The following is a 7,612-nucleotide window of genomic DNA, read 5'->3' as shown; positions in this document are numbered from 1 at the left end:
TCGGGGTAGGACCCCCCCCTCCATCCATCCCGACGCCCGGAGGAACGGCCAGGTGGGTCAAGCCCTGGCTTAAAGCGAGCGGGTGCCCTTCATACAATCACAGAATGGTTTGGATTGGAAGGGACCCTAAAGACCACCGAGTTCCATGAGCAGGGATACCTCCCACCAGAGCAGGTTGCTCAAAGCCCCATCCAGCCTGGCCTTGAACACCTCCAGGGATGGGGCATCCACAGCTTCTCTGGACAACCTGTTCCAGTGCCTCACCACCCTCACACTAAAGAATTTCTTCCTAATATCTAGTCTAAATCTCCCCTCTTTCAGTTTAAAACCATTACCCCTCATCCTACCGCTCCACTCCTCATAAAGAGGACCCCCCCATCTCTCCTGTAGGCCCCCCTTTAGGTATTGGAAGGCTGCTACAAGGTCTCCCCAGAGCCTTCTCTTCTCCAGGCTGAACAACCCCAACAGCAATTTGGAGCAGAAATTTCCACCATTTCTCCGCTGCCATTTCTGGAAGACCTCCCATTCCTCCATGGCTCCGCAGCCTTCCCTCCTGTTCATGCTCCCCGTCAGCACATTACATTCCCACTTCAGCAGGAGCCACCCCAAGCCCAGTCCCCATCAGGAACCTCCCAAAAGTTCAACTACAGCCAGTGGTCCCTTACCCTGTCCCCTCAGTGCTCTGCACTTGTCCCCCCATTATCCTACTGACCCATTCTGCCCTCCCTCCAGTTGGAGGTCATCTCCTCATATCATCTCGCCAAGATTACTCCTGCTTTTAGCACTGTGGTCACTCTGGACCGCTATCTTCCTGTCTTTCTCCTACAGATCTTGGAGATGGGCTTCTACAATTAACTGTGAACCCAGAACTGAAATTAAAAATGAACAAGAGGGTACGTCCCCAGCACGCAAACAGGGTATATAAGAATGCTCCAAGTTCTACATTTCTGTGATCTCACAGACTCTAAAAATAAACAGGAAACCAGAAACTACTCTGCTGGGAGCTGAGGGTGAGGAAAAGAAACGTACCTACTCCTTTCACACGGAAAAGCAGCCACTTCTGAGAGCACAGTAAGCGGCAGCTCAGTTTCTTCAGATAAGGCAGTTAAAAAATAAACGAGCAGCAATCTTTTAATGACAGTCCTTGAATCCATGAGAAACCCACAAGCTGCTGAGCACAGTGAGCCTTGCAGAGAAAGAACCATCGTTTCCAACTCTCACAGACCAGTAAAAAAAACCTTCAGATTTGCATTATTTTTATTATCACTTTTCTGAACTTAGAATTCTCAGATGTCTGGGCAGCCTAGCGGCTTTCTTCCACCTCAAACCAAGATGCACAGAACCATGTACCCCTCCCATGTCTCTTATGGAAGAGGAGCATGCAACCCTCCCCTCATCCATCAGTACTCTTAAGGAAAAATAGTAATATACAAGCACACACAGCACCATTATCTTCACAGCCGAGCATGTTTGCACAGGGTGCAGATGATTGTGAGAGGGCATATGGAGAGAAGAGATGGATGAATCCTTCTGGCCAAGTGGGCCGTGCAGCCTCACGGTGGCACTTCTGCAAAACCAGCATCAGATGGTGGTGACAATATAGACAAACCCACCCTAACTTAAGAAACCACCTGCGCACAAAAGTTCTAGTTTCACATGTCAGTCTTACAAGCGTAGATGCCCAGGTGAGTCCAGCTGGTCCTGATCATATCCAACAACTGCACATCTCTTTTGACTTCAACCTGACAGAATGGCAGCATTTCCTCTTCGCAGCTGCCAAGAAATGGTACAATGCCAGCAAACAATGGTCTTCCTCATACGGATCATGGAGGAAATGATCAAGGCATCTCCAGATGCTCTAGATCCTCCTCAAAAAGCACCCGTAAAACAATGCTTTCATCATCCCCACTTACCGCTTCTTGAGGTTCCTCAGAGTGTTTGGAAGAAAAGTATTCTTGACACTGCAGGTCAGAGTTGGTGGATTGGTTGAATTACACTTCTGGTAGTAGGTCTCAAAGGTTTCTTTCACACTCCAATTCTATATGGATTTCTTGTCGGACAAAGGTCTGGCAGGATGCACTCAGGACTAGAAGGTCGTGAGCTGCAGGCTGGCTTTGCAGCCCACCTTTTCTGAGGTTTATCTGGAATCACCTGAGTGTTCCTCACCTGTGTGACAACTGCCATTAACAGAAACCAAGTCCACCTGCATGCTATGGTACCATATAGTGCTTACTTGCTAGTAATTGTGGGAACAGGCAGTAAAAGTTCCTGTGATCTCTCATGGTTGGTTTCTTTCACCTCAGCTTCCTTAGAAAAGAGACAAGAATTTAATTATCTGCCAGGCAAAGTTAGAATTTAAGATGTCGGTTTAATTGAAAATACTTTAGCAGTAATAAATAATGCAGAACACTCCAAATAATGTCTCAGGGATTAGATCAAGGACCCAGGGCAACTCTTCTCAGTGCACTGTGTCTTCTGTTGTTGGGTCGTGATGAGACAGAAGAGGGCTTCTACGGCAAAGTAATAAAACCAGCACGTACACACCCCAACACTTAGACCGAAAAAAGCATCAACACACTCATAAAATTCATGAGCACAGTCCCAAAACTAACCTCTTGCTTTCAGTAATGAAGAACAGGCCACTCTACTAATGTCTCCCTTTTACCTTAAATAAAAAATGAAAATTGGAGGTCTTGTCTCACACCAGTCTTCAGTCCAGTACGGTCTTCCAACAAATATATGTGGCTCTATCAAGTTTCACATATTTGAATTTTTCTTCTAATACTGAGGTATTTAAAATGTACTCTGCCTTATATTTTATGTGTTGCACTTATAAGCACATAGTTTCTGCATTCTAAGCCTTTCCTATCAGCCTTGATGAATTATTCCGCGACACACAAAAAATAACCTGTAATCCTCAAGGAGAAGGAAGCAGAAAAATAAATGAAACTCCTATCTCTTTAGAATATATCATTCCTATTAAAATTACATTATTGGTGCTCTGTACCCATCCTATGTTTATATTTTCAAAACACGTGTACGGATCCAAAATCCTTCTTTTTATTTGTCTTAGCTCACTTTTATGTGGTTTAAATGTGAAGAATCTGTCAGGACAGATGAGTATCTGTAACCTATTTGTCAGTTAGATCTGCTTTGGAATAATTTAAATAAGTTTGTTTTGTTTTTTAAATATTAGACTCCACACTCCCATGTTTCCATTAAAATTCATTATACAGTACAAACTTGCTTGCTGTCACAATGGGACCTTAATATATTTTATGAAGCGTTTAAAATCATATCCCACTCAATTTGAATTTTTAATGGCCAGATAGGTTTCTCCCCTGACACCTGGCTATTTTGTTTTAGGACTGCCATAAACACTTTAAACATCTGAGACCTTCAGACTGTTCTGCAGAAAACAAACACACACACACCAAGTTTTCCTCTAAGTAGGAGCTAAATTCAGAGAGACTTAACTGGTATTTGGCTGAAGCTTGAATTTGTAACTCCCCAGTGGAAAGATAGGCTACTTTCAGCACGCTGAACTCTGGTGAAAGACTAGCAATAAGCCATTTATTGTTAGAGATACTGAATTTTTTAAGAACACACTCAGAGCACCCAACAGCAAGTGTTCTCCTACCAAAGCTGATTACACCCCATGCAATGTGCTTACAGCCACAGAGAGAGCAAGCAGCCAACACTCCATTAGTCCCCTGCTCAGAGTGTGATTGAAAGAAGGTTCATGATATCTGATGCTGTCCTCTCTCAGATCACCTGGAGCAAGGAATTGTTCCACCATCTCTAGCCAGCTCCAGCCTGTTATCATAACATGCTTTTTTTTTCCTGTAAAGCTTGCCAGGATCTTCTAGGTCTTTGGGTGCCGGTCAACTGGCATCTCACACACAAGAAGAAACAAGCACATTGAGAAAACAAGTCCTAACTACAGCAAAAGTCAAACATACAAAATCTAGAGTCAAGCTTTAAAGAACATGGAACAATTAACAGGAAGAAACTAAGCACAGACTGCAAAAAGCAGACTAGTCAATAGTCAAGTCAATGCTTGTCAAGTAATAACTTGCTTTCTGGCTTGGTTTCTCAAACCTGCATTTTCCTTTGCACATATTGACCTAGACTATCAGCAAATTTCTGTGCAAAACTATTGCCTGACTTTGCCAACATCCCCAGCCCAGCTGTTGACAGCTCAGTTCAGTTGCTGGACACACCAGACTGTAAAGGAGTCTGCAAAAACAACAGCTTGACCCTTCTGGACCTTGCAGGACTGAAGGTGCAAGAACACTCATACCCTATGGCTTTTTGCTATCTCAGGCCATGGCCTTAGAGGAGATGTATCTGTTATTTGCAAACGTACCTTATACACGCTTAGTTTTGAAAACCCACAAAATGGGTACACGAGCTTGGTAAGGAGTTAAATGAGAAATCTCTACCTGCTAAATGGTTCTCTCAATACCCTTGATCTGCACTTATTTGTTTCTTCTTGTAACTCTTGGGTTAACGGGTTGACTCAGAAAAGCATTTGATAATCTTTTCAAATAGCCATTCAGCATAAAGGAATTTCACTGGAGTACCTGCTGAGGCGCGAGACACTTCTAGCGGTGCACCAGAATAAGATACACTTCCCGGGAGCTCCTTTTTTTTTAAACTAAAAAGCAAAGTGAGCGAGCAGCTCTTGCCTAAAACACGGCGCTTCACTGGAGCCATCCCAAAACCACGCGAAGGGAGCTTCCCAGCCCTCTCCCCCGGGGAGGAGGCCGATGAAGCTCACACTGTCCGCGACCTGGCCTGGCTTGACCTGGCCGTCCCCGCAGCAGCTCCCACCGTCGGCACTCCCTCACCCAGGGCGGCGGGGCCATTCGCTGCCCTCCGGCGGCCCCGGCCCCGCGGGCGGAGGGGCAGCCACCCCGGGCGAGGCCACCAGCGTCCCCAACCCGGCCGCCATCTTGCGGCGGGGCCCTCTGTAAGGAGGGGTAAACAAACCCTCTCCTCGGCCTGACGGACAGCTCCATCCACCAATCAGCGACCGCAGCCCCACTGGCGGCCCGGCGCACGAGGGACTGAGGCCCGCCCCCTCCTCCGCCTCAAAGCCCCGGGAGGTCGGTCCCCGCCATACCGGGCCCTGTCACACCCTCACGGGGCTGACACTCGGAGACCGGCCCCTGTCACACCCCCGGCGGGACTTTCATAGCTGGAGACTGGCCCCTGTCACGCCTCCGGTGAGGCCAGCTCCCCTTTGTGTGAGTGACAAACTACTGTCACACCTCCCATGTCACAGGGGACCTCCCCTGTCACACCTCCAGTGTGACTGACACCGCCAGGGTCCTCCCCTGTCACACCTCCAGTGTGACTGACACCGCCAGAGGCTGGCCCCTCTCAGAGGGAGCGACACAGTCGTGGATCAGCCCCTGTCCCTCCCCCAGAGTGACTGACATCCAGACACCAGGCCGTGGCAGTCCCACAGTTTGACTGATACAGCCAGACATCAGCCCCCATCACACCCCCCAGTGTGACTGACATCTGGAGACCAGCTGCTGTCACACCCTCGGTAGGACTGACACAGGCAGGGGACCCGCTGCTGTCACACCCCCGGTGTGACTGATGCTGGCAGGGACCGCCCCTGTCACACCCCCAGTGTGACTGACACCGGGGAAGGGCCACCCCCGTCACACCCCCAGTGTGACTGACACCAGGCAAGGACCGCCCCTGTCACACCCCCAGTGTGACTGACAACAGGCAAGGACCGCCCCCGTCACACCCCCAGTGTGACTGACACTGAGCAAGGACCACCCCTGTCACACCCCCGGTGTGACTGACACCGGCTGGGACCAGCCTCGTCACTCTCTTAGTGTGACTGAGACTCGGAGACTGCCCCGCTGTCACACACACCTGTGTGACTGACACAGCCAGGGACCGACGCCTGCTCCAACCCCTGACATGAGTGACACGCTGTGAGACCACCTCTGTCCCCTGACCCATCACCCTCCCAGGAGGCTGACACAACCACCCACTGACACTCGGGGACCAGCCCTTGTCACCTCTTCAAGCAGGACTGACAGCCAGAGCCCAGCTCCTGCTACAGCCCCTCAGCGTGGCTGACCCATCTGGAGACAGGGTCACCTTTCCACAGCTACAGCCTGACTGACACCCAGGGCAACCCCCACATTGACACCCTGTACACAGGCCCCGAAAACCTGATGGCAAAAGATACCAGCACACTTACTGCTCCCCCAGTATGCCTGACGGGCATCAGTCGCCTGTCACAGCTCCATGTGGCAGTGATGTCCCCCGTCCTGGCACAGCCGGCGAGCCCAGGCTACATCCCTCCATGGGGCTGAGGAAGCCAGAGAGCAGCCTCTGCTCACAGGGACCTCGCCAGACACAAGAAAAAAACCAACAGGAGATGGCACCACCGCACTCACAGGTGGAGCAGACTGTTCTGTAGGGTCCTGAGCCATTGAAAACACCTTGTCAGAGCATAAAGGACCCCAAAACGAATAAAGTGTCCTATCTCCGTTGTGTGGTCGAACCCAACCTCTCAATCCTGAAACACACCTGTGAGATGGGAAGGATATTTCTCTGCTGGAGGTCTTTAAAATAAACACTTAAATTCCCACAAATTCCTTAGCTGCCGGGTGAAAATCATTGACATGCAACTGTAACAGAGTAAGGGATGCTGAGGTGTGGTGTGACACAGATCCTGTTCCTGTGCCTCATCCCTCTTTTATGCTGACAACCTGCATCCCAGCTTCTCCAGACTTCTCCAACCCCCTCCCCTTGCAAGAGCCTTCCGTAAGTTCAACAATTCCAGGGAACAACTCGTTCCTAATCAAAAGTCACGGCATGTGGAAGGCTGAACACTCTCCTGGGAACATCAGTTCCACCAGTTTATCAGTACAGCCCTCATCACTGCTGTCATGCACATCAACACAAAGGTTTTTCACATCAAATCTTCCGGCTGTACGTTAACACCGATTTATTTTCGTTTTGAACGACGCAGGATGTCTGGGTGCAGCGTGGAGCTCCGAGAGCAGAGGCCATGCCCCCCCACGCCGTGATTTATCCCCAAAGCAGCCCATGGACAAGGGAGAAATGCCGGCACGAGAGAGCGTGTGTGAGCAATCCCCTAAATATACGGGCTACAACGGGAGAAGCCTCCAGAGCCAGGACTCTCTGCTAAATCAAGTCAGGGGTATGATGCCTGTGCTATGCAGATGAGCTGTCATATTGTCTCCCACACAAGACCGTCTCCAAAGGAACCTACACCTACTGGAAATATCCTGCAGCATATGGACATTTATAGGTCAACCTGGAAAAAAGTGAGAGTAATGATTGTCCAAAAAAAGCAGGAACTCAAATAAATTTCCCAACGTTATTTTGGAAAACGCAGACAGGGAACAGGCTGAATTACACATACCTGAGAGCCATTAGAAAATGTCAAATCGCCTCTAAAATGCATTAGAAGAGAAAAAAAAAAAAAGAAAAATGCTTCCAGCTTTCTTGTGCAAGAAGAGGATGCAGTTAGAAGAGAAAAAAAAAAAAAAAGAAAAATGCTCCCAGCTTTCTTGTGCAAGAAGAGGATGCGGTATGTAAATAAGAT

The sequence above is a fragment of the Calidris pugnax genome, unplaced genomic scaffold, assembly GCF_001431845.1.
Source record: "Calidris pugnax isolate Ruff unplaced genomic scaffold, ASM143184v1 scaffold63, whole genome shotgun sequence".
Lineage (NCBI taxonomy): Eukaryota > Metazoa > Chordata > Aves > Charadriiformes > Scolopacidae > Calidris > Calidris pugnax.
Note: the sequence above shows the minus strand (reverse complement) of the source record.